The sequence below is a fragment of the Acinonyx jubatus genome, chromosome E2 (assembly GCF_027475565.1).
Source record: "Acinonyx jubatus isolate Ajub_Pintada_27869175 chromosome E2, VMU_Ajub_asm_v1.0, whole genome shotgun sequence".
NCBI lineage: Eukaryota > Metazoa > Chordata > Mammalia > Carnivora > Felidae > Acinonyx > Acinonyx jubatus.
The window spans coordinates 26,122,703-26,150,346 of NC_069396.1; the positions used below are offsets into that span (position 1 = coordinate 26,122,703).

Below are 27,644 nucleotides of genomic sequence, written 5' to 3' on the forward strand. Positions count from 1 at the left end.
CAACAAATAGTTTCTATAAGAATTGGATACAGAACAAAAAAGGAAATAAAAGAAAAATAACTAGGATCCATACTACATACTATATACAAAAATTAACTCAAAATAGACCATAAATCTAAACATAATACCTAAAACTGGAAACCTTAGAAGGAAACATAAAATCTTTGTGACCATGGGTTAGGCAAAGATTATTTAGATATGGCACTAAAAATACAATCCATAAAAGAACTTCACCAAAATTTAAAACTTCTCCAAGCAACTCTGTTAAGAGACTAAAAAGAAGCCAAAAGGGAGAGACATTTTTGCAAAGTATATCACTGATAAAAGATTATATCTGGGGGCGCCTGGGTGGCTCAGTCGGTTAAGCGTCCGACTTCAGCCCGGGTCACGATCTCACGTCTGTGAGTTCGAGCCCCGCGTCGGGCTCTGGGCTGATGGCTCAGAGCCTGGAGCCTGCTTCTGATTCTGTGTCTCCCTCTCTCTCTGCCCCTCCTCCATTCATGCTCTGTCTCCCTCTGTCTCAAAAATAAATAAACGTTAAAAAAAAATTTTTTTTAAAAAAGATTATATCTAAAATATATTTTTGACTTGTGAAACTCAACAATAAAAGTTTAATTTTTTATTGAACAAATAACTTTCAATTCTAATATAAAAGCTAAAAGACAAAAGTATTACAAAATAACTATAGCTACAATAATTGGCAAAGATGCACAACATAAAATTTGTAAATTATTAGATCAGTAACATAAAATATGGGAGGATGAGATACTAAAGTGTAGTTTTTGTTAACTTAAGTTGATATCAACTTAAAATAGATTGTTACATATATAGACATTTTATGTAAGCCTCATAGTAACCACAAATAAAAAACCTGTAATATATACACAAAAGATAAAAAGGAAGGAATCAAAACATATCACTACCAAAAAATCAGATCACAAAGGAACAAAGAAACGAAGGTACTACAAAACAGTCAGAAAACAATTTAAAAAATGACAATAATAAGTCCTAACCTATCAATAATTATTTTAAATGTACATGGCTTAAATTCAATCAATAGAGTGACTGAATGGATAAAAAAAACAAGATCCCACAAAATGCTACCTATAAGAGACTCACTTGAAACTTTTTTTTTTAATGTTTATCTATTTGAGAGAGAGAGAGAGAGACCACGAGTGGGGAAAGGGGCAGAGAGAGAACGGGACAGAGGATCTGTAGTGGGCTCCATGCTGACAGCAGAGAGCCCAACACGGGGCTCAAACCCACAAAGTACAAAAATCATGACCTGAGCCAAAGTCGGATGCTTAATAGCCACCCCAGCACCCCAAGAGACTCACTTTAGTTTTAAGGACACACATGGAATGAAAGTGAAGGGATTAGAAAAGATGCAAATGTTAACCAAAAGACAGATACTTATATCAGACAAAATAAGCTTGAAGTCCAAAACTGTCATAAGAGTGGCACCTGGGTGGCTCAGTGAGGTAAGCATCTGATTCATAATTTCAGCTCAGGTCATGATCCCATGGTTGGTGGGTTCCAGCCCCACATCGGGGCACTGTTAGTGCAGAGCCTGCTTGAGATTCTCTCTCTCTCTCTCTCTCTCTCCCTCTCTCTCTCTCTCTCTCAGCTCCTCTCCCACTCACTCTCTTTATCTCTTAAAATAAATAAATAAATAAATAAATAAATAAATAAATAAATACATACAACAACAACAACAGCAAAAAAAAAAAAAAAAAAAAACTCACAAGAAGAGCACCTGGGTGGCTCAGTCAGTTAAGTGTCCAACTTCAGCTCAGGTCATGATCTCGCAGTTTGTGAGTTCGAGCCACACATCGGGCTCTGCACTGACAGTTCAGAGCTTGGAGCCTGCTTCAGATTCTGTGTCTTCCTCTCTCTGCCCCTCTCCTGCTCATGCTCTGTCTCTCAAAAATAAATAAATGTTAAAAAAAAAATTTTTTTTTAACTCACAAGAGACAAAGACCATCATATAATGATAAAAGGATCAATTCATGAAGAGGATATAACAATTGTAAATATATATGCACCCAACATCAAGGAACCTAAATATATAAAGCAAATATTAACAGAACTGAAGAGACAAATAACAATACACTAACAGTAGGGGACATCAATATCACACTTTCAACAATAGATAGGTCGCCCATACAGAAAAGCAGTAAGGAAATAGCAAACTAAAATGACACTATAGATAAAATGGACCTAACAGATATATACAGAACATTCCATCCAACAGCAACAGAATACATACACATTCTTTTCAAGTGCACATGGAACATTCTCCGGTACAGATCTTTGTTAGGTCACAAAACAAGTCTTAACACACTTAGGAAGACTGAAATCATATCAAATATCTTTTCGACCCTAATGGTATGAAACTAGAAATCAATTAACAGAAGGAAAAGTTGTAAATTCATAAACATATGGAAACTAACACATTCCTGAACAACCAATGGGTCAAAGAATAAATCAAAAGGGAAATCAAAAATGTCTTGAAACAAATGAAAATAGTCAGCTGGGTTGAATGTATTATATATTATATATCTGTGTACATATGCCTGTAAAGTCACTGTCAAGTCCATCCTCAGACAGAAAATTAGCAATGGTACATCTGCATTAAATAAAGCCTAACTTGATTGCCTTTCTCATAAGGGCTATGGGAAGATAATATGCTTCTACTGCTGTTTCCATTCAGTTCCATTTGTGGAAACCAGGTTTCTTCCAGCTTTTAAATGATTACTAACTCTACAGAAGCAAAACAAACAAACAAACAAAAAAAAAAACAGTAAGCTAACAACACTTTTAGCAAGAGCCCCTTTATTTTCCATAAAATTTTACTGAATAAAATCTAGCAAAATTTAAAAAAGAAAAAGAAAAGAAGAAACAAACAAAAAGGGAAACACAACATACCAAAACTTATGGGATGCAGCAAAGCAGCTCCAAGAAGGAAATTCATAGCAATAAATACCTACGTTAAGAAAAAAAAAAACATTTCAAACAAGCAACCTAACTTTACACCTCAAGGAACTACAAAAAGAAGAACAAACTAAACCTAAAGTTAGGAGAAGAAAGGAAATAATAAAGATCAGAGCAGAAGTAAGATAAATAGAGACTAGAAAAACAACAGAAAAGATTAATGAAACAAAAATCTGTTATTTTTAAAGAAACAAAATTGTGAAACCACTAGCTAGACTAAGAAAAAAAGACTCAAATAAATAAAATTATAAATAAAAGAGGAGACATTACAACTGATATTATAGAAATGAAAAAACTCATAAGAGACTACTATGAACATGTACACACCAACAAACTGGACAACCTAGAAGAAATTAAATTCCTAGGAACATACAACCTACGAGAACATACAACCATACAAAACTGCATCATGAGAAATAGAAAATCCAAACACACCAATAACATATGAGACTGAGTCAGTAATCAAAAATTTCTCAACAAAGAAAAGCCCAGGACCTGATGACTTCACTGGTAAACATTTAAAGAAGAATTAATGCCATGTCTTCTCAAGCTCTCCCAAAACATTAAGAGAGGGAACACTTTCAAACTCATTTTGCAAGGTCAGCATTACCCTGATACCAAAGCTAGACAAGGACACTACCAGAAAACTACAGGCCAATATCCCTAATGAACATAGATGCAGAAATCCTTAATAGCACATGAAAAGGATCATGCACCAAATCTAAATGGGATTTACCCCTGGATACAAGGATGTTTCAATATATGTAAATAAGGAAGTATGATACACCACATTAACAAAGTGAAGGATAAAAATCACATGATCATCTCAATAAACACAGAAAAAGTATTAGACACAATTCAATATACATTCATGCTGAAAATGCAACAAAGTGAGTACAAGAGGAACGTACCTCAACATAATAAAGGCCATGTATGATAAGTCCACAGCTAATATCACACTAATTTTTTTATTTATTTATTTTGAGAGACAGAGAAAGCATGTGTGCGTTGAGGAGGGGCAGAGAGAGAGGAAGAGTACTCTGAGCTGTCAGAGCAGATGTCAGGAACCATGAGATCAAGACCTGAGCTGAAATCAAGAGTCAGATGCTTTAACCAACTGAGCCACCCAGGCACCATAATGTCACACTTAATAGTGAAAAGATAAGAGGCACCTGGGTGGCTCAGTCGGTTAAGCATCTGACTTTGGCTCAGGTCATGAACTCACGATTGGTGAGTCTGAGCTCCACATCCAGCTCCGTGCTGACAGCCCGGAGCCTGCTTCAGATTCTGTGTCTCCCTCTCTCTCTGCCCCTCCCCTGCTTGCTCTCTCTCTCTCTCTCTCTCTCTCTCCCCCAAAAATAAAATAAAACGTTAAAAAAAATTTTAAATAGTGAAAAGCTAAAAGCTTGTCCTCTATGATCAGGAACAAGACAAGGGTGCCCACTCCCACCACTCTTATTCAAAACAATACTGGGGTAAAAAAAAATAGTACCAATGTCCCAGCCAGAGCAACTGGGCAAGAAAAAAAAATAATAAAAGGAATCTAAATCAAAAAGGAAGAAAAACTGTCTCTATTTGCAGATAACATGATATTATATTATATGTTGACCCCTGAACAACGTAGGAGTTAGGGGCACCAAGCCTCCACAGGACCAAAAATCCAAGTATAACTTTTGACCCCCAAAACTTAACTACTAATAGCCTATCGTTGACCACAAGCCTTACTGATAACATAAACAGCCAATTAACACATATTTTATATGTTCTATGTATTATATACTGTATTCTTACAGTAAACTAGAGAAAAGAAAATGTAATTAAGAAAATCATAAGGAATAGAAAATACATTTATGTATTTATCAAGAAACCCACATATAACTGACCCACACAGTGCAAGCCTACATTGTTCAAGGGTCGCTGTATAGGAAACACAAAGGACTCCACCAAAAACCTGCTAGAACTAATAAATTCAGTCAAGTTGCAGGATACAAAATCATATTCAAAAATCAGTTGCATTTTTACCCAGTGGTTTACAACCTGTGGGCCATATCTGAGTTATTAGCAGAAAAGAAGGAAGAACAAATGAAGCCTTGTTAAAATCTAATGGAGAAGATTCAATTCTCTAAAATCCCCAGAAGACCTAGAAGGGGGAGGAGGATTCTAATGTTGTCTTTAAAGCCCTTGTGTCATGCCCAGCATTTCTTTTTTTTTAAGTTCATCCCTTTATTTCAATGGGGAGAGACAGAGAGAGAAGGTGTGAGCAGGGGAGAAGGACAGAGAGAGGGAGAGAGAGAATCCACAGCAGACTCCACACTGTCAGCACAGAGCCCAACGAGGGGCTCCATCTCACAAATTGTGAGATCATGACCTGAGCTGAGATCGAGTCAGAGGCTTAACTGACTGAGCCACCAGGCACTCCAATGCCCAGCATCTCTAAAATAAATGAACCTCTTCCTAGGGGACTGAGGGGTGATTTCAGCAGGCAAGTAGGAACTGAATACCACAGGTAAATAAGGCTTGGGACTTTACAGTCTTTTGGGAAGGCAGATGGAGAGGGCATAGGTGCTAAGAATGCTAAGAATTTCCTTCCACAGGCTCTCTGTGCAGGCAGCCAAGGCAAAAAGACCCCAGTATGCTCACTTCCAGGGCTCTCTAGCTCCTAGTCTCTCATAAACCAAGAGGAATCAAATCATGTGCCTGAATTCCCCATCTAATTGTGACAGAACCCAACTGCCCTCCCCACTGGACGGACACACAAACACACACACATACACACACACACACACACACACACACACACACACACACACACAAACCTTCCAGTGATCACCTGCTTTTCTGACCCATCAGCTGCCCCACTCTGGAAAAGTAATAATAGTCATACTGGAATCTTGATCAGAAGTCAAGGTAGACATACATTCAGGCCACTATCACTGCCACGAAGACTTACCAGAGGGAGAAACACAACAGAATAGTATGTTGAGATATTTTATCTCTATGGTACACTTTCCCAATTTTACTTCCTAGGACACAAGCAAGTAATTGGTCATATCACCATCGCCTCAGGAGAAAAACAACCCAAAGCAGAAATCAGAGAGATGTTGTAAATCCTCTTGATATTTTTTTCTAAATTTTAAGCCACAAGAAGAGGATTCAGAGGTACGAATACATTAGGAATATGTGGTGGGTAATTTTATGTGTTGATTTAACTGGACTTAGGGATGACCAGATATCTGGTAAAACAGTATTTCTGGGTGTGTCTTTGAGGGTGTTTTTGGAGGACATTAACATTTGAATCGGTAGAATGAGTAAAGCAGATTGTAATCCCCAATGGAGGTGGGCATCACCCAATCCATTGAGGGCCTAAATAGAATAAAAAGGTGAAGGAAAGGCAAATTTACTTTTGCTTAAACTTAAAAATTCATAGGGGCACCTGGGTGGCTGAGTCTCTTAAGTGTCTGACTTTGGCTCAGGTCACCAACTTGAAGTTCATGATTTCAAGCCCCACATTAGTCTTTGCACATGTGCAGAGCCTGCTTGGGATTCTCTCTCTCCCTCTCTCTCTTCCCTTCCCCCACTCGTGCTCGCTCTCTCTCGCACGTTCTCTCTCTCTCTCTCTCTCTCTCTCTCTCTCTCAAAATAAATAAATAAACTTAAAAAAAACTGTTAACAGTTGGCAACCAATGGAATGGGAGAAGATATTTGCAAATGACATACCAGGCAAAGGGTTAGTATCCGAAATCTATAAAGAATTTATCAACCTCAACACCCAAAAAACAAATAATCCAGTGAAGAAATGGGCAAAAGACATGAATAGACACTTCTCCAAAGAAGACATCCAGATGGCCAACTGACACATGAAAAAATGCTCAATATCGCTTATCATCAGTGAAATACAAATCAAAACCACGAGATACCACCTCACACCTTTCAGAGTGGCTAACATTAACTCAGGCAACAACAAATGTGGGCGAGGATGTGGAGAAAGAGGATCTCTTTTGCATTGCTGGTGGGAGTGGAAGCTGATGCAGCCACTCTGGAAAACAGTATGGAGGTTCCTCAAAAAACTAAAAAGAGAACTACCCTATGACCCAGCAATTGCACTACTAGGTATTCATCCAAGGGATACAGGTATGCTGTTTCAAAGGGACACATGCACCCCATTGTTCACAGCAACACTATCAACAATAGCCAAAGTATGGAAAGAGCCCAAATGTCCATCGATGGATGAATGGATAAAGAAGTTGTGGTGTATATATATATATACAATGGAGTATTACTCGGCAATCAAAAAGAATGAAATCTAGGGGCGCCTGGGTGGTTCAGTCAGTTAAGCATCCGGCTTCGGCTCAGGTCATGATCTCACAGCTTGTGGGTTCAAGCCCCGCGTCAGGCTCTGTGCTGACAGCTCAGAGCCTGGAGCCTGCTTCTGATTCTGTCTCCCTCTCTCTCTGGCCCTCCCCCACTCATCCTTCCCCCCAAAAAAATAAAAATTCACAAAATATTTTTATAAAGAATGAAATCTTGCCATTTGCAACTACGTGGATGGAACTAGAAGGTATTATGCTAAGCAAAATTAGTCAGAGAAAGACAAATGTCATATGACTTCACTCATATGAGGACTTTAAGACACAGAACAAATGAAAATAAGAGAAGGGAAGCAAAAAATATATAAAAACAGGGAGGGGAACAAAACATAAGAGACTCTTAAATATGGAAAACAAACAAAGGGTTACTGGAAGGATTGTGGAGGGAGTGGGCTAAATGGGTAAGGGGCAGTAAGGAATCCACTCCTGAAATCGTTGCACTATATACTAATTTGGATGTAAATTCAAAAAATAAAATAAAATAAAAACTAACACTCATCTTCTCCTCCCCTCAGCCACTGGCAATCCTGGTTCTCGGGCCTTCAGGCTCAGGTCAGGATTTACACCACCTGCTCCCCCAGTTCTCCCCTCTGACTAGGACTGGGACTTACACCATTGGCTCTCCTTTGTCCTCAGGACTTTGGGCTCAGACTAAACTACATCACCTGCTTTCCTTGGCCTGCAGCTTGCAGACATCAGATTATGGGATGCCATATGCCTCCATAATAGTGTGAGCCAACCCCTCACAATGAATTTGAATTTCGACAGAGGGGGAGAAGGGGGGAGAGAGAGAGAGAGAGAGAGAGAGAGAGAGAGAGAGAGAGAGAGAGGAATCCTACTGCTTGTTTCTCCTAAGAACCCTAATACAGGCTACTTGCTTAGAAGTAGAAGAGAAGAAAAAGAAGCTTCCTCCTAGACTAGAAAAACTTTCTCTGGGCTGAGGAGCAAAGGAAAAAGCGAAAGGAGGTGGTCTGTGAGGCTAGAGTCACAGGAGCTGGAGGAGAAGGAGCCCTGTGTTCAGCAGTGATGCCCTAGAGGTTGGTTCTGCGTGGAGCATTCTGAGACTTCCACCACAAGGTGTCAGCATCGGCTCACAGATGCTACAACCGGCCGAGCCCTTCTCTGCAACATTCTGGAATATGCTTACAGAACACTAGAGGGTCCTGATCCCTTGCCTCCGTAAAGAAGGGCAGAAGGCTGATTCAGAAAACATTTCCTGATAGAGGGACAGTCATCTTCACACCTCCGCAGTTACACACATAGTCCTACACTTATGCACTTGGAAAGTACTGTTACAAAAAAAAAAGGCAATGACAACAAAGGAGGAGAAGGAAAAGGAGAAGGAGAAGTAGAAAAAGAAGAAAGAAAGAAAGAAAGAAAGAAAGAAAGAAAGAAAGAAAGAAAGAAAGAAAGAAAGAAAGAAAGAAAGAAAAGAAAAAAAGAAACTACTATTACATACTACAGAGGTGTTGCTATTTTATTATTTTAGAGAGAGAAAGAGAGTGTGCATGTGAGTGGCAGAGAGGGCAGAGAGGGAAAGAGAGAATCTTAAGCAGTCTCCACACTCAGTGCAGAGCCTGACACAGGATTCAATCCCATGACCTTGGGATCATGACCTGAGCCAAAATCAAGAGTCAGACACTTGGGGCCCCTGGGTGGCTTAGTTGGTTAAGTGTCTGAATTCAGCTCAGGTCTTGATCTCATGGTTTGTGAGTTAGAGACCGTCGTTGAGCCCCACGTAGGGCTCTGTGCTGACAGCTCAAAGCCCGGAGCCTGCTTCTGATTCTGTCTCCCCCTCTCTCTGCCCCACCCCTGCTTATGCTCTCTCTCTCAAAAATGAATAAACATTTTTTTTAAATTTTTTAAAGAGTCAGACGCTCAACACTCAACAGACGGAGCCACCCAGGCATCCCCAGGTGTTGCTATTTTACACACACACACACACACACACACACACACATACACACACACACATGCACACCCCACAAAAGATGTCCAAGCTGAGAAAAGACCCCTTAACTACCAAATCTCAAGGTTCAGAGGGATCATCTACCTGTTCCTTACTTCCTATTTTAAATACAGAAATCACTAGAGACGTAGCATATTAAACAACAGTTTCGGTGTCAGGATTTACTAGCCCCCAATGTCAACCAGGCAGTTGTACCTTGCACATCCAAGAACTGCAGGAAACCACAAACAAATAATTCACTGATGTTTACTGAGCACTTCCCCATGCCAGTCTCTGTGAAATAACTTTATCCTCTATTTTTACTTCAAGTAACTGATATTCAGTGCAGGTTAGTCACTTCTCCATTGTCCTACACTACCTATGACAGAAAAAAGATTCAAACCAAATTTGTCTGATTCCAAACCCCATTCTTTCTATTATTACAGCTTTTGCTACAATATAGGAGGGGGAACATGACAATATCCAATTCTCTGAAAGGAATTCAGTGTCACAATAACACAATTTTTTCCTTCTACAAATAAAATCTAGTCGAAATAAACGAAGAATTTTGCCAAATGCTAAGTAGGCATTTTCTTAACAAAGACAAGCCATAGGTAAATGGTATGGTACATGTGAATTCTCACAGGTATCATATAAAATGCAGTTTTCTGTAATCATAATATCACCCACAATGCCTGATCACCATATAAACCTTTTTAAGTTATATGAAAATTGCCTCACTTGTTCTCAAAAATGTTAATATATAAAATAAAATCAGCTGCATTTTTTCTTAAATTACATCCAAGTTAGCATATAGCACAACAGTGATTTCAGGAGTAGATTCCTTAATGGCCCTTACCCATTTAGCCCATCCCCCCTCCCACAACCCCTCCAGTAACCCTCAGTTTGTTCTCCATATTTAAGAGTCTCTTACGTTTTGTTCCCCTCCGTTTTTATATTATTTTTGTTTCCCTTCCCTTGTGTTCATCTGTTTTGTCTTTAAAGTCCTCCTATGAGTGAAGTCATATGATTTTTGTCTTTCTCTGACTAATTTCACTCAGCATAATACCCTCCAGTTCCATCCACATAGTTGCAAATGGCAAGATTTCATTCTTTTTGATTGCCAAGTAATACTCCATTGTGTGTGTGTGTGTGTGTGTGTGTGTGTGTGTGTGTGTGTGTACCATATCTTCTTTATCCATTCATCCAATGGACATTTGGGCTCTTTCCATACTTCGGCTGTTGTCAATAGTGCTGCTATAAATATTGGGTGCATGTGCCCCTTTGAAACAGCATACCCGTATCCCTTGGATAAATACCTAGTAGTACAATTGCTGGGTCATAGGGTAGTTCTCTTTTTAATTTTTTGAGGAACCTCCATACTGTTTTCCAGAGTGGCTGCACCAGCTTCCATTCCCACCAGCAGTGCAAAAGAAATCCTCTTTCTCCACATCCTCGTCAACATCCGTTGTTGCCTGAGTTGTTAATGTTAGCCATTCTGAAAGGTGTGAAGTTGTATCTCTTTGCAATTTTGATTTGTATTTCCCTGATGATGAGTGATGTTGAGCATTTTTTCATGTGTCAGTTGGCCATCTGGATGTCTTCTTTGGAGAAGTATCTATTTATGTCTTTTGCCCATTTCTTCACTGGATTGCTTTTTGGGTGTTGAGGTTGGTAAGCTCTTTATAGATTTTGGATACTAACCATTTATCTGATAGGTCATTTGCAAATGTCTTCTCCCATTCCGTCGGTTGCCTTTTAGTTTTGCTGATTGTTTCCTTCGTTGTGCAGAAGCTTTTTATTTTGATGGGGTCCCAATAGTTCATTTTTACTTTGGTTTCCCTGGCCTCTGGAGACATGTTGAATAAGAAGTTGCTGCAACCAAGGTCAAAGAGGTTTTTGCCTGCTTTCTCCTCGAGGATTTTGATGGCTTCCTGTCTTACATTTATGTCTTTCATCCATTTTGAGTTTATTTTTGTGTATGGTGTAATAAAGTGGTCCAGGTTCATTTTTCTGCATGTTGCTATCCAGTTTTCCCAGCACCACTTGTTGACGAGAACATTGGATGTTCTCTCCTGCTTTGTCAAAGATTAGTTGCCTATACGTTTGTGGGTCCATTTCTGCGTTCTCTATTGTGTTCCATTTATCTGAGTGTCTGTTTTTGTGCCAGTAGCATATTGTCTTGATGATTACAGCTTGAATACAGCTTATAATACAGTTTGAAGTCAGGGATTATGATGCCTCCAGCTTTGGTTTTCTTTTTCAAGATTGCTTTGGCTATTCAGGGTCTTTTCTAGTTCCGTACAAATTTTAGGATTGTTTGTTCTAGCTCTGTGAAGAGTGCTGGTGTTATTTTGATAGGTATTGCATTGAATATGTAGATTGCTTTGGGTAGTATTGACATTTTAACAATATTTGTTCTTCCTATCCAGGAGCATGGAATATTTTCCCTTTTTTGTGTGTGTCTTCTTCAATTTATTTCACAAGCTTTTTACAGTTTTCATTGTATATATTTTTCACCTCTTTGGTTAGATTTATTCCTAGGTATTTTATGGTTTTTGGTGCAATTGTAAATGGGATAGATTCCCTGATTTCTCTTTCTGTTGCTTCATTCCTGGTGTACAGGAATGAAACCAATTTCTGTGTATTGATTTTATATCCTGCGATTTTGCTGAATTCATCAATCAGTTCTAGCAGGTTTTTGTGGAATCTTTTGGGTTTTCCATATAGAGTATCATGTCATCTGTGAAGAGTGAAATTTGACCTCCTCCTGGCTGATTTGGATGCCTTTTGTTTCTTTGTGTTGTCTAATTGCTGAGGCTAAGACTTCCAATACTATGTTGAATAAATGGAGAGAGTGGACATCCCTGTCTTGTTCCTGACTTTAGGGGGAAAGCTCCCAGTTTTCCCCCATTGAAGATGATATTAACATTGGGTCTTTCATATATGGCTTGTATGATCTCAAGGTACGATCCTTCTATCTCTACTTTCTTGAGAGTTTTTATCAAGAAAGGATGCTGTATTGTGTCAAATGCTTTTTCTGCATCTATTGAAAGGATCATGTGGTTCTTCTCCTTTCTTTTATTGATGTCATGAATCACATTGAGTGTTTTGCAGAAATTGAACCAGCTCTGCATCCCAGGTATAAATCCCACTTGGTCGTGGTGAATAATTTTTTTAATGTATTGTTAGATCCGGCTGGCTAATACCTTGTTGAGGATTTTTGCATCCATGTTCATCAAGGAAATTGGTCTATAGGTCTCCTTTTTAGTGGGGTCTCTCTCTCTGGTTTTGGAATCAAGATAATGCTGGCTTCATAGAAAGAGTTTGGAAGTTTTCCTTCCATTTCTATTTTTTGGAACAGCTTCAAGAGAATAGGTGTTAACTCTTCCTTAAATGTTTGGTAGAATTCCCTTAGAAAGCCATCTGGCCCTGGACTCTTGTTTTTTGGGAGATTTTTGATTACTAATTTGATTTCTTTACTGGTGATGAGTCTGTTCAAATTTTCTATTTTTCCTGTTTTAGTTTTGGTAGTTTATATGGTTCTAGGAATTTGTCCATTTCTTTCAGATTGCCCATTTTATTGGTGTAGAATTGTTCATAATATTCTCTTATTGTTTCTGTTTCTGCTGTGTTGGTTGTGGTCTCTCCTCTTTCATTCTTGATTTTATTTGGGTCCTTTCCCTTTTCTTTTTGATCAAACTGGCTATGGGTTTAGCAATTTTGTTAATTCTTTCAAAGAACCAGCTTCTGGTTCATTGATCTGTTCTACTGTTTGCTTGTTCATTTGTTTTTGTTTCGATAGCATTGATTTCTGCTCTAATCTTTATTGTTTCCTGTCTTCTGCTGGTTTGGGGTTTTATTTGCTCTTCTTTTTCCAGCTCCTTAAGGTGTAACGTTAGGTTGTATATCTGAGACCTTTCTTCCTTCTTTAGGAAGGCCTGGATTGCTATATACTTCCCTCTTATGACCGCCTTTGTGGAGTCCCAGAGGTTTTGGGGCTGTGGTATTATCATTTTCATTGGCTTCCATGTACTTTTTAATTTCCTCTTTAACTTCTTGGTTAGCCCGTTCATTCTTTAGTAGGATGTTCTTTAGTCTCCAAGTATTTGTTATCTTTCCAAATTTTTTCTTGTGGTTGATTTCGAGTTTCATAACATTGTGGTCTGAAAATATGCACAGTATCATCTCGATCTTTTTGTATTTGTTGAGGGCTGATTTGTGTCCCAGTATGTGATCTATTCTGGAGAACGTTCCATGTGCACTGGAGAAGAATGTATATTCCACTGCTTTAGGATGAAATGTTCTGAATATATCTGTTAAGTCCATCTGGTCCACTGTGTCATTCAAAGCCATTGTTTCCTTATTGATTTTGTTTGGATGATCTGTCCATTGCTGTAAGTGGGGAAATCAGCTATATTCTTAGTTTAAGGTTAGATGTTACATAAATCTGGCCCTTAAGTCTTTTTTTATATACTACTGCCAGCCACAGGGCCATTACAGTCAACATATTGATGGGCTTAGGTTGCAGTAATAAAAGAATACAGTTTTAAACAATTGAAATGGTCATCACACTCTGTCTAGGACTTCTCCTGATGGTACTAAGGTCTTGTTACATTTATAGCAGGTTTTCTTTACCTGAAGAATGGCTATTGATGCCAACTTATTATGACAAGATGAATTTTATTTTTTTCTTTTTAATTTTTTTTAATGTTTACTTATTTTTCAGAGAGAGATTGAGAGACAGAACATGAGCGGGTGAGGGGCAGAGAGAGAGGGAGACACAGAATCTGAACCAGGCTCCAGGCTCTGAGCTGTCAGCACAGAACCCAATGTGGGGCTCGATCTCATAAACTGCGAGATCATAACCTGAGCCATAGTCAGATGCTTAACTGACTGAGCCACCCAGGCACCCCTAAGATTAGTTTTATTAATCAGAGAAGAGAGATTAGGACAGCCATGTGCTGAAGAAGAAATGACCTAACAGGGGGAGCATAGCACCTGTACTCAAACATACACAGCCTTTATTATCTGGCTCTGGTGATCAGATGCAGGCCTATGAACTGAAGGTACACAGCGTTTATCTCATTATAAAGAAAAGCATTATCACACCAAGTGCTGTCCCACAAATGAAATAGATGGCCTGATCAGTGCACCAACAAATATTTGATGAACCAATGAGATCCATAAGCGGAAAATTCTTCCATATACCGTGATACGCATAATGGTGTTGGAGGTAGGCTCTGTCTCTGCTGTCACAGAGCCTTCATTGTAAAAACAGAGCAGGAAAAAAAAGGGACTTATAACTATAAAACATGAAATGTTCTATAATAAAGACAGAGTGCAAAAGAGCCCATCCAAGAGGCACCTGACCCTAACTCTGGGTAGTCAGAGAAGGATCCTCAGAGAATGGTTACCTAATTTGAAACCTTACAAATAGTGAATGGGAGTTAAATTTATAAAGAAAATAGAAGAGAGGTGTCTTGGTGGCTCAGCTCAGGTCATGATCTCACAGTTTGTGAGTTCAAGCCCTGCATGGGGGGGGGGGGGGCTTGGGATTCTCTCTCTCTCTCTCTCTCTCTCTCTCTCTCTCTCTCTCTCTCACTCTCTCGCTCTCTCTGTCCCCTCCCGCCCCCTGCTGTGCACTCTCTCAAATAAATACACTTTTTAAAAAAGTAGAAGAAAGAGAGGATTTTCCACTGAGGACAATTCTCCTTCCCATAGTTTTCTGTGACCTGCATAAACACCAAGAAAAATAGCCCATTGTTATCAGTTATCTACTGCTGTGTAACAAACCACTCCAATATTTTGTGGCTTAAAATAACAATCATTTGTTTGCTCATGATTCTCCATCTTGGCTGGGCTCACCCATGTGTCTGCAGTCATTTGATAGCTCAACTACAAGGGACTGACCAACACTGCAGTGGCCAGGGTACCTTGGCTTTCCTCCACTAGCCTCCTAACTTCTGGAAGGCCAGACGGAGTTTCTTTACCCAGTGGTCTCAGGGATGCATTCCAAGAGGGTAAATGAGGAAACAGACTCTTCTTTTTCACAGGAAGGGCTGCAAAACACTGTGGCTCTACTTTTCCATCTACCACAAGTGCGCTGAGACGACACCAAGTGGGAGAAATTAAGCTAGACTCTGGAGAAGAGCTGGAGCTTGAATTCAGTCTAAAGGATGAGTAAGAGTTCACTGAGGAAAGCAGGAGTGCACAGATTTATGTGGGCATATAGATGTCAGGGAGCACAGATGACCTGTCTGGGGAAAGACACAGCAAGAGACAAACTATCTCAACATGCATTCGGCTGTTTATGTATGAGATGATCAATAAATACTTACTGTAGCCAATCAAGGACAAGATCACAAAGGCCTCTATGTCAAATGTAGGAGTTTGCCCAGAGAAAATTTTTGATCAGGGGAGTTAGACAATGTGACTTTTCCTTCTACATCTGAAATGCCATTTCACAGACACAGCATAAAATGACATCCAAACTATTTATTCCTATGGATCTGGTCAAGACTTTAATTATCTGTACTTTCTGTGGCTCTTTCTGTGTGAATTCTGAGTCCTTGTTCTGAGCACATCAATTTACTCAGGTTGGAGGAGAGAGAGAATATCCTCAGCAAGTACAATGACCCCATCAAACATGATAACTGACATTGAAACCAGAGGATGACTATTAAAGCAGATAGGAAGGCAGATAGCTAACACTTAAGCCAACACATGTGATCTCCCTTGAGCTGGATCTATACAGGACTTTTTTTTCTATTCTTCCTCAATCAGTTAAAAGAAGACATCTTACTGCTAAAAGGCTAGAGAAAGAAATAACTCAGATAACAATCCTACAACTAACCAACATTGGCAAAGCTAGGAGAGAGGTGACTGAGGTTGCCCAGGGTCATCCCCTAGTCAGGGTGGGGAGGGGGGCAATGACAGGTAGCTGCTAAAGGATACAAAATTTCTTTGAGGAATGATGGAAAAGCTCAAAAATTTATTATAATGATAGTTATACAACTCTGTGAATATATTAAAAACCACTGAATTGTATACTTTATTTTTTTAAGTTTTGTTTTTGTTTGTGTTTTTTGTAATCTCTGCATCCAATGTAGGGCTCAAACTGATGATTCCAAGATCAAGAGTCAGGTAGTATTCCAACTGAGCCAGCCAGGCACCCTGAATTGTACAGTTTAAAAGGGTAAATTAGGGGCACTGGGTAGCTCAGTCAGGTGAGTGTCCGACTTTTGATTCTGGCTCAGGTCACGATCTCACAGTCATGACATCAAGCCCCTCATCAGGCCCTGAGCTGACAGAGCAGGGCCTGCTTAGGATTCTCTCTCTCCCTCTCTATCTGCCCCTCTCCAGTTCATGCATGTGCTCTCTTTCTCTCTCTCTAACTAAATAAATAAATAAACATTTTTTGGGTGGCTCAGTTGGTTAAGCATCCAAGTTCAGCTCAGGTCATGATCTCACTGCTTGTGAGTTCAAGCCCTGCATTGGGCTCTGTGCTGACAGCTCAGAGCCCGGAGCCCGCTTCGGATTCTGTGTCTCCCTCTCTCTCTGCCCCCTCCCCATGCTCACATGTGGGCTCTCTCTCTCTCTCTTTCTCTCTCAAATATAAAAACATTTAAATTTTTTAAAATAATAAATAAACATTTTTTAATAAAGAAGAAAATAGGGGTGTCTGCGTGGCTCAGTTGATTGGGTGTCTGACTCTTGATCTCAGTTCAGGTCATGATCTTGCAGTTTATGGGATCAAGCCCTTCATCAGGCTCCCCACTAACAGCGTGGAGTCTACTTGGGATTGTCTCTCTCTCCCTCTTTCTCTGCCCCTCCCCTGCTCTCATGCACTCTCTCTCTCTCTCAAAAAGAAAAAAAAAAAACTTTAGAAGGATGACTTACTGATGAATCCACTCTACAGCATATGTAGCCCCAGACCTGTGTGTACCTGTGGGGTTCCTTCCTATCTCAGCAAAATAGAGTCAACCTAAGGCCCAGGGACATGTCTTCAGTCTTGCTAGTCTAGTACAAAATGCATTGAATCAACAAGTCTTTATTTTTCCACCTCCAAGAGACTCCACTTCTCCCCACAAAACAAAAACAAAAGGATAGTTTTTGCCAGCATTGAGGTTAACTGGATAATGTAAATTCCAAAATCAAAAGTTATTGGATTCTTGACCTGCATTTCTGCAGACGCTTCCCTTGAGTTAAACAAAGGGCACAATTAGGAAGCAGAAGACATTTATTATATTTGTTTTTGCCTTGAGAATATGTCTCCTCTTGATTTTGAAAACACTTTCTGACCACAAAAGTAGATCAGAGGATGGTTCACAGCCAGCCTCCAAATGGCAGGATTTGCATGAAAAGAGAGTTTCCACTTTAATTCAACTTAAATTTTTTGGAGCAGCATTATTATCATTCACATTATTTCTTAAATGTTTATGTATTTATTTTGAGAGAGAGAGAGAGAGAGAGAGAGAACATGTGCGAGACTTGGGGAGGAACAGAGAGAGAATCCCAAGCAGGATCTGTGGTGTCAGCACAGATCCCAATGAGGGGCTCAGTCTCACAAATCGTGAGATCATGACCTGAGCCAAAATCAAGAGTCAGATGCTTAACCAACTGAGCCACCCAGGCGCACCTGTTTTTTTTTTTTTAATATATATCTATTTATTTTGAGAGAGAAAGAGAGAGAGAGAGCACACGCACAAGCACAGGAGGGGCAAAGAAAGAGAAGCACAAAAATGAGCAAAGGCAATCATGATGACACGTATCTTAGAGGGCTTTCACATACTACAGTCTCACATGATGCTCCTCCTAGACATGGTTAGGAAAGTTTTAATTACATTTATTTGCACATGAGAAAACTCAAGTTCAGAAACATCAGAATCATATAGTAGCCAGGACTTAGCTTTGGCAGAGATGGAGCTCTTAGTTCAGATGCCATTAATACAATGTATTAGTCTTCTGATGTTTTGCAAGTTTTGAAACTTTCCTGAGTTTCAGTCTCCTCAACTTTACAGTGACAATGATAATGCGTCTCTCATAGGTTTGTGTGAAATACAGGAGAATTTATTCACCCATCCACACGTATGCATAGACACACACAGGATGCCTGGCGCTTCAAAAGAGTTTAGAAATTGGTTATTAAACTGTGGCCTCTGGTTATTAAACTGTGGCCTCTGGATCAGACTACTTCAGTTGAAATTTCAGGCTTGTCATCTGCCAAAGTTCACAAATTTAAGAAGTCTGGCTTCTCATACCACGTTTCCTTAGCTACAAAATGGGGACAATAGTAGCAGCTGCCCCCACAAGTTTGTTGTGGAATTTAAAGATGATAAAGGCATATAAAGTTTATAATAAATACTCAAAAAATGATGATGGAGATAAAAAGTACAGTGATAACAAAGGTAATTATCGTCTTAATTCTCAATTTGATCAGCGTCCATAACAGGTAAGGTAAAAGCAGTTTCCAATTCTAGGTCTTCTGACTTTAAATACTGACTTTAAATACTTCTTTCCACTACTAGGTAAGACCACAAAGTCAAAAGCAAGGATATGAAATATTTTCAGGTTCCAAGAAGTCTTTGGTGGCAGAAAATCATTGAGCAACGTTCAGGAAACCATAGATACTTCTAAAAAAGAGAGAAAGGAACACTGCTTAACTTAGTGAATGAGACCAATATTGTTGCCCTGATTCCAAAACTAGATAAAGACATGACAAAAAAAAAAAAAAAGAAAACTAAAGATCAATTTCTTTTATGAATATAGATGTAAAAATCCTCAACTAAATACTAGCAAAGGGAACCCAACAGTATATAAAAATAATTATTCACTATGACCAAGTGAGATTTATCCCAGGAATATAAGATAAGTACAAAAGACAAAAAACAATCAGTATAATATACCATCTCAACAATATAAAAACAAAACCACATAACCATCTTAACAGATTCAGAAAAAGCATTTGACAAACTCCAACACCCTTTCATAATAAGAAAATACATACATACATACATACATACATACATACATACATCTCAATAAACCAGGAATACAAGGGAACTTCCTCAACCTCATCAACAGCATCTTTGGAAAATCTACAGCTAGTGTCATACAACTTGATAAAGACTGAACACTTTCCCCCTAAGATCAAGACAAGAATGTCCACTATTGCCCCTTCCATTCAATATTGTACAACATCATACCACAGCAATTATGCAAGGAAAAGCAATAAAGACATCCAGATCAGAAAGACAGAACAGAATCTTATACATATCTTATACCCAAAGAATCCACTAAGACACTATATGAGCTAATAATAAGCAAGTTCAGAAAATTGCAGGATACAAGGATACAGAAAAAAAGTAGCTGTATTTCTATACACTAGCAATGAATAACCTAAAGATGAAATTAAGAGAATAATTTCACCTGTAATAGCATCAAAAAGAATAAAATACTTAAAAATAAATTTAATCTAATAAGAACAAGACTTATACACCGAAAACTACAAAACATGTCAAAATTAAAGAAGATCTAAATAAGTGGGAAGAAATCCCACTTTGTGGGTCAGAAAACTTCATATTGTTCAGATGGCAATCCTCCCCAACAGATGCAGTGTAATCCCTACCAAAACCTCAGCTGGCTTCTTTGCAGCAATTGACAAGCTGATCCTAAAATTCATAAGGAAATTCAAGGGACCTAAATAGCCAAAACATTTTGAAGGAGGACTCACACTTCTTATTTTCAAAACTTACTACAAAGCTACAATAACAAAGACAGTGTGGTACTGGCATAAAGATAGACATCAAAGGAAGAAAATTAAGAGCCCAGAAACAAACCCATACATCTATGAACAACTGTTTTCCCACAATGATACCAAAACCATTCAGTGGGGAAATGAGTCTTTTCAACAAATAATGCTGGGATATCTGGAGGTGTAAAAGAATGGATTTGGGCCCCTACTCCCCACCATATACAAAAATTAATTTAAAATGGATCAAAGGCCTAAATGTAAGAGCTCACATCATGAAACTCTAAAAATAAAACACCGGGATAAATCTCTGTGACTTTGATTGGAAAGTGGCCTCTTAGCTACAGCACCAAAAGTACAAGAAACAAAAGAAAAAACAGATAAGTTGGACTTCATCAAAATGTAAAATTTCTGTGCTTCAAAGGATACCATCAAGATTGTGAAAAAACAACTCACAGATTGAGAGGAAATCTTTGCAAATCACCTATCTGCTGAGGTGCAATATACAGAATATATAAAGGATTTGTATACTTCAATAATAAAAAGACAAACAACTTTTTAATTTTTTAATGTTTATTTATTTGAGAGACAGAGAGAGAGCATGAGCAGGGAAGGAGCAGAGAGAGACAGAGAATCCCAAGCCAGCTTCATGCTGTCAGCACAGAGCCCTATGTGGGGCTCTATCTCATGAATCATGAGATCATGACCTGAGCCGAAATCAAGGGTCAGACATTTAACCAACTAAGCCACACAATGCCCCAAATAATCAACTTTTTAAATGGATAAAAGATACCTGCAAAGAACATACACAAATGGCCAAAAAGCACATGAAAAGATGCTTAACATCATTATCCAGGAAATGCACATCTAAACCACAATAAGACACTTCTTTACACCCACTTAGACAGCCATAAGTTTTTCAAAAAGAAGAGTGGTGAGGATGTGGAAAATTCAAACTTCCATACATTGCTGGTGGGGATATAAAATGGGAGGGCCACTGTGGAATAGTCTGGCAGTTACTCAAAATGTTAAACACAGAGTAACCATATGACCCAGCAATTCCACTCTTTCATGTACATCCAAGAGAAATGAGACATGTCCATACAAAAACTCATGCATGAATATTCACAACAGCATTATTTGTGATCGCCAAAATGTAGAAACAACCCAAAGTCTATCAACTGACAGGTGGATAAACAAAATGTGGTATAACCACATAATGGACTATTATTTGGCCCTAAAAAGAAATGAGGTGCGAATGTATGCTGCAAGATGAGTCAACTTTGAAAACATTAATAAGAAATGCCAGACACAAAAGACATGTATCGCAAGAAGGGATGAGGAGGATGGCAATGGAGATGACTACTGAAGGCTTGGGGTTTCTTTTTGGGATCATGAAAATGTTCTTGAACTAGATGGTGGTAACAGTTGTACCATCTTCTGAATAGGCTGAAAACAACTGAATTGTACACTTTAAAAGGGTTCATTTAGGTATGTGAGTGGCATGTGAAATTATATCTCAATTTTATTATTTTTTTTAATTTTTTTTTATGTTTATTTATTTTTGAGACAGAGAGAGACAGAGCATGAACGGGGGAGGGTCAGAGAGAGGGAGACACAGAATCCGAAACAGGCTCCAGGCTCTGAGCTATCAGCACAGAGCCCAACGCGGGGCTCGAACTCACGGACCGTGAGATCATGACCTGAGCCAAGTCGGACGCTTAACTGACTGAGCCACCCAGGCACCCCTAGATCTCAATTTTAAAAAGAGAGACAATGAAAGCTGACATTAAGACCAGCATGGGAGGGCCTCCTCATGGCTAGAATGGGACATCTCTGACTTTAAGCAGGTTTCTAGGGAAACTATATTGCAAGACCAGTGTGGTCTGGTCTTGTGCAAAATGGTGGTGCAAAACTGTGTTGGTCCTGTGCCTGAGTTACAGAGCTCCTGCAACTGGTTGTGAATGTCAGAGAACATCTTCAACTTGGTTTTGATAGAAGGGTTTCTGCCATGATCACAAGGCACTCATATACTTTACTCCTCCCTTCTTCTGCATCATTACCTGTCAAGGTCGTCATTTACATCTGGAGTAGAAAGTGCCTTGCCTAGGTCCTTCACTTATTAATTTATTTATTTTCCTGGTACTTTCACTTGTGTGAAGTCAAATAGTTTGTATGTTAAGCTTCAATTTCCATGTCATTGTTGGGAGACAGGTCTCCCTGGAATCCTCACTTTCTGCAGGTCTGGACCTTCTGAGCCAAAGATATGTGTGAGGGGTGCCTGGGTGGCTCTGTCGGTTGAGCATCTGACTCTTGATTTTGGCTTAAGTCATGTTCCCAGGGTCATGGGATCAAGTCCCACATCAGGCTCCACTCTCCCTGCCCCTCTCCCCTGCTTGCACTCTCTCTAAAATTAAAAAAAAAAATTTTTTTAGGATGTTTGAATAGCAAACAGCCTTGGAAGCTAGAAATATGTTCCCTCCTGAGCTATTTTGTTATTACCTCCCCAGAGATGTCCCAGAGTAGTAAAGATAAGCCTTCTCCTCTCTCCCTAGGAGATTGGCTTACATTCCGGAATAATGAGTAATCTCTCTCTCTCTCTTCCCCTTCTCCAGAGGGGAAGATGGGCAGGTCATCAGTTTCCTAATTTTACGGTTCCTCTCCTGTGGGGCACCTCACTACATGTGCAGGTAACACCCAGCCCTCATTGCATTTCCCCACAGAAACTGGAGCATGGGGAAATGCTGTTCTGGTTCCTGTTTTTCCTGTGAGTAATAAATCTGTGTCGCTGACCCAGCAGTCATATCTTCTGTCAGTGTATGTATATAAAATTGTGCCAGACTAATTCATAAGCTTGCAAGTCACGTACAATCTCAGATCTTTCACAATTTCTAACTTAACGTTTTGTAAAATTGGTAATTGCAATGCTTATCCCTTAAGAGTTTTAATCAAACCATGTGAATAATGCACTTAGTTAATTATTGGCCAGTCACTGTGCCTTATTTTATCCATTAATTTCTCTGCTAAAGACACAAAGTTAGGGATGCAGTAGAAAACAAGGAAGGGATTTGGTTCTCAGATTTCTGTCTGAAAATATGAGTTGGAGTTCTGGTTCCACCACTCACCAGTTTTATGACGAAGGACGGGTCACTTCTCTCTCAGACCTTTGTGTTCTCATCTGTAAAGTTAGAATAATGGGAAAGGTCAACATTTAAAAGATATTTTCCTAGAAACATTAGACTCATGAGATTATTCTGGGGGAGAAAAGGGTTCTGTGGACACAGAGGTCTGGGAAATCTTGCATCTAATAAATCTCCCCTAAAAATTTATAAGGCATATAGTAAAAAGTCAGAGAGCCCTGCAGAAAAGAAACCTGTTTGATTGAATTAAGCCAATGTTTCCAAAATGTCATTTGACGGCAGTACCCTTGTTTCCTCATGACAGTAAACTACCATCGCATGGACTGTATTGTAGAAAATGCTAAACTACATGACCTAAGAGTCTTTCGAAGGTCAACAACCTTTTTCGTCTCTACTGTCATGCACCCACACCTGATGTTTCGTTCTACAGTTTCAAGCTCAGGTGTGAGTGGCATTGTCTTCTTCTGGACAGGAACCACACTTGTCACTCCTAAGTCACATGGTGTAGAAAACCAACAGATCTATATTTGCATAGAGCCACACCAGTAAAATACACACCCATCAGCAAATGCACAAAGAAGACAGCAACATTGGAAGTTTATACATGAGCTGCCCAGCATTCTTACTGCCACCAAACTTTGTTTGTTTTTCTACCATTCCTGGGAAGCCAGGTAGGGCAAAAACTTTAGTAATCAGGTGGAGGGAAAAAACTTGTTACCAAGAAGCCTTTTTCTGTCTTCTAAATAGCTAAATCCAATAAGAATGATGGCCTGGAATCTGGAAGCTTTGGATTTTAATTGTGTACACCATGAACTCACTCCTGGTTTGAAGTGAGTTATCTTCTGTATCAAATCATGTGTTTTTTCCATCTTGAAAGTGAGGGAGGGGGCTGGGTGGTGTCTGTCTTCTCATGCAGTTTGAGATTGTTGCTTCATTCTGAAGAAATGGCATCTAAAGGCAGCTTTCGATCCAGCAATTCCACAGTGTGTCAGTCCAGCCTTCTGCAGCAGCCTTCTGGTCCCATGCAGTATGCACTAGCCTCTTTAGCCTCCAACAAGCAAAGCTGGAGGTGGGAACAGCTCGAGCCCATCTGGGTCTTTTCAAAAAGGCTACATCATGCCTCTCGGGGTCTGTGCCCCACACTAATGTCACTCATACTCTTTGGGAAATGCTCTCTCCAGTGTTGGGGACAGGCTGTGTCCACCAAATCAATGGCTTGGCCTTCTGTGATACTGACATTTTCTTTTCTTTAATGATTAAAAAATGTACAAAAATACTCGTTTAAGTTGTGTGAAGGAGTTTACTTCAACCTCCAAAAGCAATGAGAGCTATGCCTGGGCCTGGAAGTGGGACCAGACACATGGCTTAGGTTAAGGCAAAAGGAGAGCTTCAAGTTTGAAGCTAAAGTTTGTTCTTATTTTGTGTGTGTGTGGCTCGGTCAGGGACTCAGCATGGCTAAAGCATAGCTTACTTGGGGGAACTACATGCTGTGAATGTGTAAATTGGCTCCTATTTCTCCAAACTGTGCTGAGGAGCTCAAATCCCCTTAACCACTGAGCACAGGGAATTTCTCCCCAGTGCAACCTCCAGCCTTGGCTTTGAGGTCACTGATTGCACCCTGTCCCTGCCCTGCCTACAGTCAGCTGAGCGAGGCCTTGGGCTTATCTGGATCCCCTCAGTCACCCTCTCAGGGCCGCATGCTTGCAGGGAGAGGAACAAGGAAGGCCTGGTTGGCTCTGACCTTACTGATCTGTGGCCTGGAGCCACTCATGTGGCCTCTCGGGGCCTCAGACACTTTGTGTCCCTATAAAATGGAGCTGATAATCCTGCCATGAAAACCCCATCAGACCACTGGTGGAACACCTCCTGCTCCTCCCCAAATCGTGCTGTAATATCTGGGAGCATCTTGACTTTGTCTACCTCTTCCTCTGGTATCTACCAGGCTTGACAAGTGCTGCTCCTTCATCCTGGTAACATCCTTCCTTACATTTTACTCATTCTTCTAGAGTCAGATCAAGTGTTTTCTCCTCCAAGTGACTTTTCTTGACATCACAGGCTGACTGTCTCTATTCTGCACTCCTCTGGCAGCGGCACCTATATTTACATTTGCTACTGAACTTAGAGAACCTGAAATCAGTTTCAACCTTTAATTAAGATGCTCAGAGACAGCCTTGTCTGAGGAAATCCTCAATGTCCTAGAGCTTGGAAAGCTTAACTTCCCAGCCTGCTGTCCCAGACCTGAGCTGCGGCTTCCAGCCCACCCATCCCTCCTGAAGGCTGGCTCCCCTCACAGCCATTTCTGTCCTAATGGAGTGTTGTACAACCTTTAGTCCACGGGTAGTAAGAAGCCAAGGACCGGTTTTCCCTCCGACATCTGTGAATGCCTTAACCCCCTTTATTCTACACTGAGTCCTAGTTTAGGTTCTTTGAGAATGAGCAGAGGAGGGACAGAGAATCCCAAGCATGCTCTACTCTGGCAGCTCAGCCCAATGTGGGACAACGTGAGGATTAGGACGTGAGCTGAAACCCAGAGTCCACATGCTCAACCTACTAAGCCACTCAGGCACTCCAGTCCTATTTTAGCCCTAACATCTCCAAATGGTGAAACACTTCAATAAAATAACCATGATTTGGGGGGGAAAAAAAAGATGCTCAGAGACAGGGGGGCCTAGGTGGTTCAGTTGGTTGAGCGGCTGACTCTCGATCTCACAGTTCATGAGTTCAAGCCCCACATCAGGCTCTGCACTGACAGTGTGGAACCTGCTTGGAATTCTCTGTCTCCCTCCCTCTCAGTCCCTCCACCACTTGTGCACTCACTCTCTCTGTCTCAAAATAAATAAATAAACTTTAAGACACACAGATGAAACACATTCTTTTGTAACTGGCCTTTTTTGCAATGTCCTCCTCAGGTGGCTAACACTAGTCTAGACACATGACTGACTGTTGAGAGTGAAGGCACGTGGGGTGCAGGGACCACCAAGACAGTAGAAGGACCCAAGGGGTGTGTGTGCAGCACTGGCATTGTCTGCGACATGGGAGGAGGCCAGCACCTGCCTCTCTCCATGATAGGCAGATCCTGCAAGGCCTCTCAAGGGTTATGTGGAGGGGACTGGACTCTATCTTGAGGAACCTCTGGAGGATTTTAAACAAGAGAGAGATATGATTGGCCATATGTTTTAGAGGTTTATGTTTATGTTTATGTTTATGTTTATGTTTTGGCCAATATTGGCCACTGGCTACTGTAGGGACAATGTATAGAAGGGGCAAGACTAGAGTCAAACAGTCCAGTGAGTGGCTTTTAGTGTGACCCATGAGAGGGCTGCATCTGGATGGCAAGAGGACAGTGGCTCCATTTCCTTCCATATAATAAGGAGAAAGCTGGGGCTGAATCCCAGCTCTGCCCCTTCTTGGCTATGGACTTTGGGTGCCCACTTCACAGCACTCTGTGAGGGATAAATGAGACAATAAATGTTTTAGCAATAGCAGTATTCCAGAAATGTCCTGGAGGTCAACTGGGGAGTATGGGAGGCGAGGGAGAGCCAGATCAAGGATGACTCTTGGATTTCTGGCTTAAGGAAATGGGTAGATAAGTCAGAAATGACTCAACTATGAGCATGTCAGGTCTTGGGATAGGTAGGAGGGCCTATTTGGGATCTGTGGGTGGAATGTGGGGAGGCCCTCCTATCTCAGCCCTGGCTCTCACTCCCATGGGCAGGGCAGGGTGGATCCAACATAGGTAGCCAGAAAGGGTGGAAGTGATTGGAAACAACAACAGGCCAATTATCTGAAAGGCTAGGCCCTATCAGAGGTGCTCTGTAGGGCCCTGGGTAAGTCACTTCCCTGTCTGGGAACTGACTTCACACACATGTGAATCAGGGAGACATCCTCGTCCAGCCCTGGTTTCCCCAGACACTGAAAGCTAGGAAGTGCAGATGGTGATGTTGAAACACCTCCTCTGCATTCAGGGCCCCGCTCATGTGCCCCCTCCTCCACGCCACTTCTCCTTGCTCCCCAGCCAGCAACAACCACTCTTCACTCTGGGCTCCTAAAACTGCACACCCAGAGAACTTCCTTCCAAGCTATGTCTGGCCCCTGCCCACCCCACAGTACTGATCCACCACAAGGCTCACTGCCGCAGGTGCTGCTCTGCCCCGCTCACTGCAGGTGGCCAGCATCAGCCCAGGGATAGTCCGGAATCTGCAGCTCCTGCTGGCATGATCCTAGCCAAGGGGGGAACTGGATGATTTTCCTTCTGGTGGAAAGTCTAAGTGTGAAGCTGTATGACAGGGGAGCCACAGAAGGACATCATTAATAAAGTATTTTTCAATCATGTATTAAAATCCTTAGAGTTCTCAGGTAGAGATGGGTACGTGGGCTTTTCCAGAGTAATTTCACATACGCAGAAAAGTGTTTGCAGACACTCTGTGAGAAGGTGGCAGAAG

At 40.5% G+C, this 27,644-nt stretch overlaps 1 long non-coding RNA gene across 1 annotated transcript in view; it reads right to left on the reverse strand.

Moving 5' to 3' along the window:
• Window positions 1-1,017: 1,017 nt before the first annotated feature.
• LOC128313167 (uncharacterized) overlaps window positions 1,018-27,644 on the reverse strand; it is a 30,855-nt gene continuing 4,228 nt past the window's right edge. Inside the window, exons 2-3 of the long non-coding RNA XR_008293482.1 lie at window positions 23,188-23,240; window positions 1,018-1,920 (exon numbers count right to left, since the gene is read on the reverse strand). This is a non-coding gene — a long non-coding RNA (uncharacterized LOC128313167). The remainder of the gene's footprint in view (window positions 1,921-23,187; window positions 23,241-27,644) is intronic.